The sequence below is a fragment of the Oryctolagus cuniculus genome, chromosome 7 (genome assembly GCF_964237555.1).
Source record: "Oryctolagus cuniculus chromosome 7, mOryCun1.1, whole genome shotgun sequence".
NCBI classification, from domain to species: domain Eukaryota; kingdom Metazoa; phylum Chordata; class Mammalia; order Lagomorpha; family Leporidae; genus Oryctolagus; species Oryctolagus cuniculus.
This window is the reverse complement of record NC_091438.1, coordinates 25,972,461-25,986,000: the sequence shown is the minus strand read 5'-3', so window position 1 is coordinate 25,986,000 and position 13,540 is coordinate 25,972,461. Positions and strand designations below refer to the sequence as shown.

At 45.0% G+C, this 13,540-nt stretch overlaps 1 pseudogene; it reads left to right on the top strand.

The window, feature by feature from the left end:
• Window positions 1–2,261: 2,261 nt before the first annotated feature.
• Window positions 2,262–5,200, top strand: LOC127493543 (small ribosomal subunit protein eS6-like; annotated as a pseudogene).
• Window positions 5,201–13,540: the final 8,340 nt, after the last annotated feature.

Here is a 13,540-nt window from a genome sequence, read left to right as displayed (position 1 = left end):
GCAGTGCCGGCATCCCTTATGGGCACCTGTTCCAGTCCCAGCTCCACTTCCGATCTGGTTCCCTGCTATGGCCCGGGAAAGTAGTGGAAGATGGCCCAGGTCCTTGGGCCCCTGAACCCACATGAGAGACCCAGAAGAAGCTCCTGGCTCCTAGCTTCAGATCAGCAAAGCTCTGGCTATTGCAGCCATTTGGGGAGTGATCTAGCCAATGCAAGACTTCTTTCTCTTTTCTCTGTAACTCTGCCTTTCAAATAAACAAATAAATCTTTAAATAAAAGGATTATGACTCTAGAGATTCTCAAATTTCACAGCAAAACATTTAAAAAATAAAAATAAATCAATAAAATTTGAAAAATAATAATAAAATGCAAGGGCCTGAGCATGGCCCCTAGGAGCATTTCGGCTGGTTCTGCTGACTCATCCTATGCAGCTCCTCCCTGTCCAAACCTTAAGCTCACACTTTCCTTAGAGCTCTGTGAAATGCCTTATTCTCTCACAACTCAGTACATGTTCTTCTTCTTGGCATATTCTTTCCCCACTCCCACACCTGGCTAACACCTATCTGTCCTTGAACTAGCCAGGTATCACCTCTTCTAGGAAATGCCCCTTAACTTTAGGAGCTCTGCTCAGGCACTCCTCCCACACATGCCCATGTTCTGTTTCATGGTGCTCCCTGTCATTCTCTGTTGACCTGCTTTCCTGTTCTCCCTGCAGCCCCCATAGGCTCTGTGCTCATTTGGGAGAAGAAATAGCATTTTTTTCCTCTGATGTAACCCTGGCATGCATCATAGAGTGGATGTTCCAAAAAAACTACTTGGACTCCTAGACATAGCTTGGAAATGAAGAAGGCTTGAAAATGAAGGGATTAAAACTGCAGAGGCTTGGGGCCTGCACTGTGGTGTAGGAGGTAAAGCTGTTGCCTGCAGTACTGGCATCCCAATATGGGTGCTGGTTCGAGTCCCGCCTGCTCCACTTTCAATCCAGCTCTCTGCTATGGCCTGGGGAAGCAGTAGAAGATGGCCCAAGTCCTTGGGCCTCTGCACCTATGTGGGAGACCTGGAAGAAGCTCCTGGCTCCTGGTTTTGGATTGGCTCATCTCCAGCTGTTGTGCCCATCTGGGGAGTGAGCCAGTGAATGGAAGACCTCTCTCTCTCTCTCTCTGCTTCTCTGTAATTGCCTTTCAAATAAATAAAAAATCTTTAAAACAAAACTGAGGAGGATTTCAAAGGAAGGAGCCTATAGAGATCAGCAAGGGGAAGGAACTAACACCCAAAGGAAAGAGACTGAATAGAGAGATATCTGCAATTGCTTCACCTCTCAACCCACTTCTGTACCCATCGCACACTTGAGGGCATTGCTCCTCTTCTAATTTCCACTTCCAAGTTCCCCTTCAGATCATGCTGGGAGTCACAATATCTAAGGACCTAAGTCTCTGGGGCTGTTACCTGATACTGCTTTATTTCCTGTGAGCAAGCACTGCAAAGACTCTGATCCCCAACAGGAAATTCTGAGCAGTCATGGTTTCAGGTCCTTTTAAGCTGATTATGATTCTTAGAAGTAAGGAATCCAAGCCTTGCCATAATCTAAACAATGCAGGGCCTGTCCACTGGACCTGCCCAGCACTGGATTAGTAGTAACCGATTGTCCTTATCTCTTCCAAGTGTCCTAGAGGGCCCCAGTTAATCCTCTAAATACCCCTATGAGTGGAAACACCATCTTGTTACATATTGATTAGGAAAGTGATAGCTCAAGGTCATTCCACAGATGAGTAGCAGAGCAAGCAGCTCAGACTCCAGTTCCAGGCCACACGGGCAGTAGGGTCATAAAACCCAAGGCAGCCTCTTTGTTGGCTGGCATTTCTCATTCTGGATGCAGAGCCCTGGAATTAAAAGTGAGTAGTGAGTTGTGGTGGGGGATGGGAGGTACACAAAAGAAAAGTATGTATTTGAGCAAGATTATTTGTTCATTTGAAAGACAGAAAGAGAAAGAGAATTAGAGAGAAAGAGAGAGAACTCCTATACACTGGTTCACTCCCCACATGCCTGTGATGGCCAGGGTTGGGCCAAGACCAAAGCTGTGAATTGGAAACACAATCCAGGTCTCCCATGTGGGCGGCGGGAACTCAACCACCTGAGCGATCATTGCTGCTTCCCAGGATCTGCATTAGCAGGGAGCTAGACTTGGGAGCTGGAGGTGGGAATTGAACCTACACATTCTTTTGTTTGCTTTTAATATTTTCTTTATTACTTTGAAAGTAGAGTTACAGAGAGAGAAAGTGAGAAAGAGAGAGAAAGAGAGAGAGAGGGAGGTATTCCATCCACTGGTTCACTCCCCAGATGGCTACAATGGCCAGAGCTGGTCCAATCCGAAGCCAGTAACCAGGAGCTTCTTCTGGGTCTGCCACACAGGTGCAGGGGCCCTAGCACCTGGGCCATCCTCTGCTTTCCCAGGATGTAAGCAGAGAGCCAGATGGAAAGAGAAGCAGCCAGGACACAAATCAGCAACTACATGGAATGCTGGTGCCACAGGCAGAAGCTTGGCCCACTGTGCCACAGTGCTGGCCTCTCCCAAACATTCTTATACCAGATGCTGGCATGTTGATTTCTAGACCAAACACCTGCCCCATGAGCAAGATTTTAAAGTAAATGGGTGGTAAACAGCATTTATGAAATCCCTGTGAACCTGTTTCCAGTAATCTGGAAGACACTAGCAAGAGCAAATGACCCAAGATATCCATGGGAATTACCCTGTGTTCCTTTCTTTGCTATGAACATCCCTCTCCCCACTACCCCATTCTCCAAAACAAAATATAGATTAGGAGAGGAAGAGGAAGAAAAACGTGTCTGAAGAGTGAGGGACTTGATTTTTGTGCCATTTTGTATCACTTTTAATTTGGAGTAAATTTGTTCCAAGTTTCTGAAACAACGTTCTTAGGATGTTTAATCCCAGTGAGGGAGAGGCTTTAGAATATGTCAGTCTCAATAGAAGAGCCTCAGAGCTGTTCTCCCATCTGAGTAGGAGGTAAAATAATGGTCAGAGTCGTAAAATAATGGTCAAAGTCAGTGAGATATTTTCTAGCCTAAAGTCCTTGTATCGCCTACCCCCTAGAGTTCTCTTACCTACCACAAGCTCTATTCTTAGTAAATGTTTGAGGTTTCTGAAAGAATAGGGAATGCATGGCACATTCAGTGGAGGGATCATTGTCTCTTATTTTTAGTTCTTAAGAAAAATTCACTCTGGGGCCCACACCATGGAGTAGTAGGTTAAGCCTCCATCTGTGGCACCAGCATCCCAAATGGGCACCAGTTTGTGTCCCGGCTGCTCTTCTTCTGATTCAGCTCTCTGCTTATGGTCTAGGAAAGCACTAGAGGATATCCCAGTGCTTGGGTTCCGCACTCCCTGTACCCCCATAGGAGACCCAGAAGAAGCTCCTAGTTTCTGGCTCCTGGCTCCTGAATAGGCACAACTCCAGCTGCTATAGCCATCTGGGGAGTGAACCAGTAGAAGGAAGACCTCTCTTTCCGTAACTCTGCCTCTCAAATAAATAAATAAATCTTCAAAAAAGTCACTAAAAAGCACTCTGACTTGTAACATTTCCCAGTTTCTGTAATGTAAATACTTCCAGAACGACCAATATTAGGCTACCAGTGATTTAACAGCATGCAAAATTTCTGAACATTTAGCAGTCACTCTTGTGACCAGCAAGAGGCAATTCCAGCACATCAGAGCTTGGATCTTTTTGTATTCAAAGGCAAGATGGTATTGGATGCTTTCAGTATTAAGCCCCCAAAGGGAGGAAGGGATCCAGGGTGAAGCTAGTGGTAGCCTGGGAACAGAAATCCCACAGTAGGCTGAAGCCTTGTGTGTAGAAAAGATCATTGGTGGAGTCCTGTGGGAACTGTCAAGGACTGAAATGCTTTTCTGTCTCAATCTAGCATGAAAAATATTGGAAAAGTACCCATATCTCCCTCCTCTGAATGCTGTACCTCTTCCTCTATGCCAAGGAAAATGAAACCTCAGAGTGATAAACCCTTTCTGACAGGGGCTGAGGTTTGTGTGAACAAGCAGAAAACTCTAATCCAGGCTTGACTGTGCTCAAATTATAAACACGAAGTCAATGTGCCATTGTAATGTGGAGATCAGGTTAATAAAGGTTATTTCTAATCACCTAAGCATTTATCTGTGATATACTGGATCAATTGTGTGTGTGTGTGTGTACTTGACAATAAGCAATGTTCATCAAGTCAAATTGATTATTTACATTCTCTCCCAAAGTGTATAATTCATGTCATTTTCATTCAACGTTTCTCCACTTCTCATGCTGCCACATTTAATGTGATTTCCTGCTGATGGGCACTTAGGATGAGTATTCTGGCCTCTTTTCCCTGGCGCCTCCAAGGCGGTCAGCTGCTTCAAAATGAAGCTGAATATCTCCTTCCCAGCCACTGGCTGCCAGAAACTCATCGAAGTGGGCAATGAACGTAAATTTCGTACTTTCTATGAGAAGCGTATGGCCACAGAAGTTGCTGCTGACGCTCTGGCTCTGGGTGAAGAATGGAAGGGTTGTGTGGTCCGGATCAGTGGTGGGAATGACAAACAAGGTTTTCCCATGAAGCAAGGTGTCCTGACCCATAGGTGGGTCTGCCTTCTGCTGAGTAAGGGGCATTCCTGTTACAGACCAAGGAAAACTGGAGAAAGAAAGCACAAATCAGTTCGAGGCTGCATTGTTGATGCCAATTTGAGTGTTCTCAACTTGGTTATTGTAAAAAAATGAGAGAAAGATATTCCTGGATTGACTGATACCATGGTGCCTCGTCACCTGGGTTCTAAAAGAGCCAGCACAATTCGTAAACTTTTCAATCTCTCTAAAGAAGATGATGTATGCCAGTATGTTTTAAGAAAGCCCTTAAACAAAGAAGGTAAGAAACCTAGGACCAAAGCACCCAAGATCCAGCGTCTGGTTACTCCACGTGTCCTGCAACACAAACGCCGGCGAATTGCTCTGAAGAAACAGCGCACTAAGAACAAGGAGGAGGCTGCAGAATATGCTAAACCCTTGGCCAAGAGAATGAAGGAGGCCAAAGAAAAACGCCAGGAACAGATTGCCAAGAGACGTAGGCTGTCTTCTCTGAAAGCATCTACTTCTAAATCTGAGTCCAGTCAAAAATAAGGTTTAATAACACAAATAAATAAGATTGTGTTTCAGGAAAAAAAAAAGGATGAGTATTCTGTGATGTGTGGAATAAAGATACACAGCCCTGGCTGACTCTTTTAAGCTAATACAGCCTCTTCACATTATCCCTGGACAGACTCAGAGCCTGGCAACTGGCACCTGGCACCTGGGTTGCAGGACTGTACCTGGGCACAAGTTCCACCAGAAGCACATGTATATCTTTTCCCAGTTCTGCCCTGTCCAGGAGGTGGGAGCCTTAGAGGAAGATGGTAGCCAGAACTGTAGGGTTCTTCTAAGGCACACACCTACGCTAACACATAAGCCTGCATTAAATTTAGGCAGGTGTCCCAAATTGTACATCTCTTCCCTCTCTTATTCCTACTCTTATGTTTAACAGGGATCACATTTCAGTTAATTTTCAACACTTAAGAATAACTGTGTATTAATCACAGAATTAAACCAGTCATATTAAGTAGAACAGACAAAAAAAACTAGTAAGAGGGATAATGTGTTAAGTTGTACAATTTGGGACATGCTCAAGCTGACTTGCCCCAAATGGTAGAGTTAGACACATACCAGGGGACTCCAATTTAATCCCATCAAGGTGGCATGTACCAATGCCATCTCACTAGTCCAAGTGATCAATTTCAGTTCACAATTGATCATAATGAAAGGACTAAGAGTCAAAGGGACCACATAAACAAGTCTAGTACCTACTAATACTAACCGATAGAATAAAGGGGAGAGTGATCCAACATGGGAAGCGAGATACTCAGCAGACTCATAGAATGGCAGATGTCCTAAACAGCACTCTGGCCTCAGAATCAGCCCTAATGGCATTCGGATCTGGCTGAAAAGCCCATGAGAGTATTTCAGGCATGGAAAGCCAAGACACTCTGGCAAAAAAAAAAAAAAAAAACACCACCTAAATGAAAGATCTCTGTGAGTGAGATCCCAGTGGAAAGAACAGGTCTTCAAAGAAGGAGGTACCTTTCTCTGAAGGGAGGAGAGAACCTCCAATTTGACTATGACCTTGTCTAAACAAGATAAGAGTCGGAGAACTCAAGGGGCTTCCATAGCCTTGGAAACTCATGACTGGTGCATAGGGAGATTACTGATGCCATAAACAGGAGTGTCAATTTGTAAAGTCAACAACAGGAGTCACTGTGCACTTACTCCTCATGTAGGATCTCTGTCCTTAATGTGCTGTACATTGAGACTTAATGCTATAACGAGTACTCAAACAGTATATTTCCCTTTGTGTTTCTATGGGGGTGCAAACTGTTGAAATCTTTACTCAGTGTATACTAAACTGATCTTCTGTAAAAAAAAAAAAAAAAAGAAGAAATTATCAATTCCCAACTTGACTCTCACTGGGATTAAACATGACAATAGGTCTGATCTGATTTCATCATCATAATTTAAAAAATCATCTATTATTTTTCACTTTCTGTTTGTGTGGGAGCAAACTGTTGAAATCTTTACTTAATGTATGCTAAACTGATTTTCTGTATATAAAGAGAATCGAAAATGAATCCTCATGTGAATGGAAGGGGAGAGGGAGTGGGAAAGGGGAGGGTTGTGGGTGGGAGGGACGTTATGGGGGGGGGGAAGCCATGGTAATCCATAAGCCATACTTTGGAAATTTATATTCATTAAATAAAAGTTAAAAAAAATAGGCAGGTGTCAATCTATTCTTCCATTTACACAGTTTTGCTTCACTCACTCAACTTGCATTTTGCATGTCTCCGAATCCTATTCAGGTTTCTGACCATTCACTTTGCTGTTTCTTCTTTATTTCCTAAGCTCAGTCTTTGGAATCACCTCACTGTGTTTTCTTCTTTTGTCCTGGATTGGTTTCTCCTTGTAGTTTAACATAAGAGTTAATAGCAGCATCTAAGAAGTCAGGTGGGAAAGTGGCCTGATCTCTCAAAGCCTCAGCCTCCTTATTTGCAAAACATGATTCCACAAATTGGAGCTGGTGCTGTGGCATAGAAGGTTAAGCCTCCGCTGCTCCACTTACGATCCCGCTCTCTGCTAATGCATGTGGGAAAGCAGAGGAAGATGGTCCAAGTGCTTGGGCCCCTGCACCCACTTGGGAGACCCAGAAGAAGCTCCGGGCTCCTGGCTCCTGGCTCCTGGCTCCTGGCCCAGCCCTGGCCATTGTGGCCATTTGGGGAGTGAACCAGCAGATGGAAGACCTCTCACTCTCCTGGCCTCTCTCTCTCCTTCTCTCTGTATCTCTGCCTTTCAAATAAATAAATAAATTTTTTTGAAAAGCACTGTGGCAAAAATAAGAGCACATCTGTCATGTTCCTAGCAAATATCTCTGAATATCTATCATATTCAAGTGATAGGCTACATCTTCATAGTGTAACTATTATCCTTGGTGTTAGTATTGTTATCAGTAGAAGCAGAGTTTCCGTGGCACAGAGTTGTTGAGCCCCAGCCCAACTCTCCTCCAGCAAGAGGCCAAGCTCCCATAACAAACTATTGAAAAGTGTTTATGGGGCTGGTGTTTTGGCGTAGCAGATAAAACTGCCACCTGCAGTGCTGGCATCCCATATGGGCGCTGCCCATGATTCCCAACTGCTCTACTTCTGATTGAACCCTCTGCTATGGCCTAGGAAAGCAGTAGCAGATAGCCCAAGTCCTTGGGCCCCTGCATCCTCATGGGTGACCTGTAAGAAGCTCCTGGCTTCAGATGGGCCCAGCTCCAGACTTTGTGGCCATCTGGGGAGTGAACCAGTAGATGGAAGACATCTCTCTTTCTCTCTCCCTTTCTCTCTCTCTCTCTCTCTCTGTGCCTCTGCCTCTCTATAACTCTTTTAAATAAATAAATAAATAAATTTTTTTAAAAAGAAGAATGTTGCTTACTTAATATGCATATATGCATAAGAAATGGATGCCGGCACCTGCGCCGTGGCTCAATAGGCTAATCCTCCACCTTGCGGCGCCGGCACACCGGGTTCTAGTCCTGGTCGGGGCGCCGGATTCTGTCCCGGTTGCCCCTCTTCCAGGCCAGCTCTCTGCTATGGCCAGGGAGTGCAGTGGAGGATGGCCCAGGTGCTTGGGCCCTGCACCCCATGGGAGACCAGGAAAAGCACCTGGATCCTGGCTCCTGCCATCGGATCAGCGCGGTGCGCCGGCTGCAGCGGCGGCCATTGGAGGGTGAACCAACGGCAAAGGAAGACCTTTCTCTCTCTGTCTCTCTCTCTCTCACTGTCCACTCTGCCTGTCAAAAATAAAAAAAAGAAAAAAAAAAAGAAATGGATGCCAAACTTACTTCCATGCATAGTACTGTGCAGGATTCAGTCCCTTGAGATGTATTGCAAATTTGTTTTGGATTAAAAAAATGCTAATTTTTTAGTCTACTTGCTACATGCTTTGTTATAACTGCTGATAGGATATTATGCCTAGAAAATATGCATCTTTCCTTCAGTTAATATTTGATAACAATTGACTACTTGGCTTTTAATATAAATAATGGCCATGGAAACAAGGATGATAATGAAATAATTTATTGTTCATGCGCCCTCTAAAACACTGGACCAGGGATAGGCAAGTTGGCTTCTTGTACCTCTAATAATTACAGACTAGACTGGCATTCTGATGGAAAGCCTACCTCTTCTTACCTCCCTCCCTTTGTGCTGGATAAATAGCCATGCTCCAGAAATAGGACAGATGCTACCTGGATTTGTCAGATCTTGAAGGCTGCAGCCAAATTCATCCAGCAGGATCAGAGGTTTAAGCTTACCTTCAAGGTCAAAAACATCTTTAAATTTTCTAAGACACATGAAAATAAACTCCATTTATAGTCATGGATAGCTCTGTATGTCAGCAGACTAAACTATGCTTTCAACTCTCTGACAACAGACTTTAGAGGTATTTGGGAAATCTGGAGAAAGCTAGGAGCAAAGACGAAGGGATGGGCAAGAAAGACAAATCCTCAGTCACCATTTTTGGCATCTTCCAGTAGTGTTGGAGGACAACATCACCATCCCGTTTCCCTCTGTCCTCAGCCTGTCTCCTTCTCCTTTCCCAGGCTCATTCTCCCAACCTTAATCTCCCAGTTTCCAGTCGCCCTACAGTGTCTGGTAGGGGCTGGCGTTGTGGCGCAGTGGGTTAAAGCCCTGCCCTAAAGCACCGGCATCCCATATGGGTGCTATTTCTGGTCCCGGCTGCTCCACTTTCCATCCAGCTCTCTGCTATGGCCTGGGAAAGCAGTAGAGGATGGCCCAGGTCCTTGGACCTCTGCGCCCATGTTGGGGACCCGGAAGAGGCTCCTGGCTCCTGGCTTCAGATCGGCATAGCTCTGGCCATTGCAGCCATCTGGAGAGTGAACCAGCGGATGGAAGACACCTCTCTCTGTCTCTATCTCTCTCTGTAACTCTGCTTTTCAAATAAATAATAAAATAAATCTTAAAAAAAAGAACAAAGCTGTATATTTGCGATAAATGGATGGCAGTAGAAGAGAACATTTGCAATTATAAGGACTGAGAGGCCACAGAGAGGTTTGTCTGTCAGAGTCAGGCCAGAACAAAGCTTGCTTCTGCGAAGTGGTAAGTCCTGTGAGGTCTCATTTAGCCAGCCTGTGGCACCTCACACTTGCTCATCAGGCTCTATGGAAAGCTGGTTCCCCAGAGCACCTTCTTATCTCATGAGAATTATTACTTCTGAGAGGAACTTGGTGTCTGGTGTTGAGACTCGGGAAATGACACTCCAAAGTATGGCGCTTGGACATGCTGAGCACTTTGAACTGAAGGACTCTGGAAAGTTCTCAGAAGTAGTCTCTTTCCAACTTTCTCTCTCCCTTTTTTCTCATTCCTCTTTCTCCAACAAAAACTAGAATTCCTTTCTTCCAAGGTGGGCCCTAGAAACTAGGGCCACTCTTCCCCAAAGTCATTCATAAAACTTGGAGACATTGTTCTAACTTTCCCTTATGTTTCTGTGTAAGAGTTGACCATAAGGGCCGGCGCCATGGCTCACTTGGTTAATCCTCCTCCTGCGGCGCTGACTTCCCATATGGGTACCGGATTCTAGTCCCTGCTGCTCCTCTTCCAGTCCAGCTCTCTGCTGTGGCCTGAGAAGGCAGTGGAGGATGGCCCTGCACCCGCATGGGAGACCAGGAGGAAGCACCTGGCTCCTGGCTTTGGATCGGCATAGCTCCGGCCATAGCAGCCATTTGAGGGGGTGAACCAGCAGAAGAAAGACCTTTCTCTCTGTCTCTCACTCTCTAACTCTGTCAAATAAATAAATTAAAAAAAAAAAAAAAGAGTTGACCATAAGGAAATTCTCTAACCTACCTTATCTGAGAGTAGATCTTAAGATCCTCATTCTTAAAGGGCAAAATAGTCCTGGAAAGAAGGAGTAGCACACAGGAAGGCCAAGAAGAATCTGGACAGGCCTTGCTAGGTTTCCCTTTTCAGCTTATTACTATTAGGTGATATCTTTTTTGTCCAATCACATTTCTACATGACTGTGTATTCTTCATTAAATCTAAGCATAAAAATGGGCCATTTCCCCTGTGTCTTGGGGTCTTCAGAAGTGAAGACCCCAATGTCACATAAAACTTTTTTAAAAATAATGTTCGGTTATCATTTTTTATGTATTTGAAGTGCAAATTAGTAGAGAGAGATCTTTTATCTTCTGGCCTACTCCCCCAATGCTGGAAAAGCCAGGGCTGGGTCAGGATGAAGCCAGGATCCCGGAATTCCCTCTGGCTCTTCCATGTGGGTGGCATGGACCAAGTACTTGAGGTATCATCTGCTGCCTCTTAGGATTCATTAACAGGAAGCTGTCTTGGAAGCAGAGGAACCAGTACTCAGAACTGATACTCTAATGTGGAATGTAGGCAGCCCAAGCTGTGGCTTAATACCTACTGTGCCTCAGCGTCCTCCCCTGAAACTTAGATCCAATGAATCTTTCATGTGTCTCTTGTTAACCTCTCTTGTTATAGGAATGTCAGCCTGATCCGTATGACCCATATGATGGGTGAGGAAATGTGCCACACCTTTCCATCCATGTACTACAAAGCCAGCAAAGTGACCACTGAGGGCTTCTGTATGAGCCTATGCTCTTCGATCTGGCCACCATGGACAAGTTCGCATGTTTGGGCAGTCACCTCTTGTTCACCCACTCAATCATTTCTACTGTGGTGTAAGCACATCAAATACATTTCTCACTTTGGGGTTTACCACAAAATTGAAGAAATTCAGTAAGCATTCCCTGCCTGATTGTTCTCTCTGAGTGTAAGACTCAGGTCTTCCACAATGGAGGATCCATAGTGTTTAACAGAATGGTAAGGGCAGGGTTGGCATACACAAAATACTGACTGGCAAGGATATGGTGTTTGCATCTTCTCAGCTTGGTTAAAGAAGTTTATCACTTATGGAGGAGATGAATCAGGGAGCTAAAGTCATGAAGCAATGTGACAAGAACTGGGTGACAAGAGCATTGGGGAGATTGAACACTTAATTCAGCCTTAGTGAGAGGTGGGATTGGAAGAGTGAATCACAACTTTTCACTCCCTTTAATGATAGTGATGAATTACCAATCAGTCTTTGTATTTAGCTTAGGTTGGTATCCGATATGTGAAAGAAAAAGCTTAAAATGTGTCAAGTCCTCTATCCTGATCAGTGAAATGAAAGCTTAAAACATGTCAAAGTCAGAAAAAATCAGTGGCCCAGTCCCTATAACCCTACTCTCCAACTCTGATAGCAAAACAAAGGCCACCAGCAAGTGCCAATCACACTGGAATGTGCTGGTGCAGCTCTGGGGCTTGGGGCAAACTCTCTCAACTCTCCCTCTTTCCTCTTTTGGTCTGGTGAGCTTGCAAACTGCTTGCATTCTCATGAGCTACCCCTGTCAGGTCTCATACAGGACGCTCTGCTTAACCAAGCGCACACACACCAGTGCGTTCATGCAGACTTCCTTCCCATGCCTCCCTTATTCCCAGTTCCCCCCCGCCCCCCCCCACACACGCCCTCGGGCCTGCAGGACAGTGGCAGCTCTCAGGAAAAAGGAGCCCATGTCCTGTGGGAGGGCCTGGATGAAAGATGGGATGTGACTCCTTTCCACAGGACCTGGATAAAAGGCAGAAGGCTCATACTCTTCTGGAAATCCTTAGGAGTCTCAAAAGAGGGGAGGAAGTTTCAGATTCTTGTTCTCATAGTAAGAGTAACATCCTTAGCTGCTCAAGCACTTAGCATGGGTTATCCCATTTGACCCATGCAAGAATCTTATGAAGTGTTCACAATTATTTTCCCTCTTTGTGCCTCAATTTCCTCATTTGCAAGTTGAAGATAATGATAACCCTTCCTTCATAGTCTTGTAGGGATCTGTGCCTAGTGTATAATGTGCTCCCAAACAATGTTAGATTCTCTTATTGTGAGGAATCTGGAACATAGAGAGATTAAGTAATTTGGCCAGGATCATACAACTGTTGAAATTAAGTCAAGATTCAAACCCAGGCAGTCTAACCACAGAGTTGCCCTCCTAGTGGCAGCTTCTCTGCCTAGTGCCTAATGCCCAGCTTCTGCTTGACAAAAGAATTAAAGACTAACAAGGAGTCAGTGGCTTTGGGTTGCTAGAGAGAAGCTGGAAAAATCTCTTTGGTTTGTGCAAACCACAGGTTCTCAAAATGTGCTCCCCTCACAGCAGCCCTTGCAAGTTCTCAGCTCTACTGAATCGGAAACTCTGGGGTGATATCCAGGACATTGTGTTTTCAAGAGAGCTCCAGATGCTTCTGAGGCACACTAAACTTCCCAAAGCTCTGGTTATAGATGTTGGACTCTGTTATCTCACACTGCTATGTACACACGGCTCGCAGGTGAGTGTGACTCACAAGTTGCTTCTATTGCCTGGTAGTCTTCAATCTGTCACTCACCCCAGGTGGTGTCAAGATATTTAGAAAGGGTTTAGCACAAACCTGGTCAGAGGTGACTTGGGGAAGCCTAAGCCTCTTTGTCTAAGCACTGGGGAACATCAAGATGGCAGTGGGCCCTCCAATGATTCCACCTTCTTTCCCCACCTTCCCTCCAATAGTTTAGGAAACAACCCTTTGGAAAAAAAAAAAAAAAACAGACATCTAGACCTGTGGTTTAATGATGGCCACATCATTAAGCATTAGGTCATAATTGGAGAACGTAGATTTAGTATGTGGGTTTGGGGAGTGATTCCAGTGCACCCCCAACCCTGTCCTGCCAAATCCAATGGAAGTATAGCTGAAGGGCCAGAGAAGCTAAAATGCAAGGGACTCAATGATTCCACCCCTAGGGAGTATATCAGTGGGGTGCGAGGATGGATCAGGTACAGCCAAGGCCACAGTAGCTTTATAAATGGGAAGAAGCGAGGTGGCTACAATGT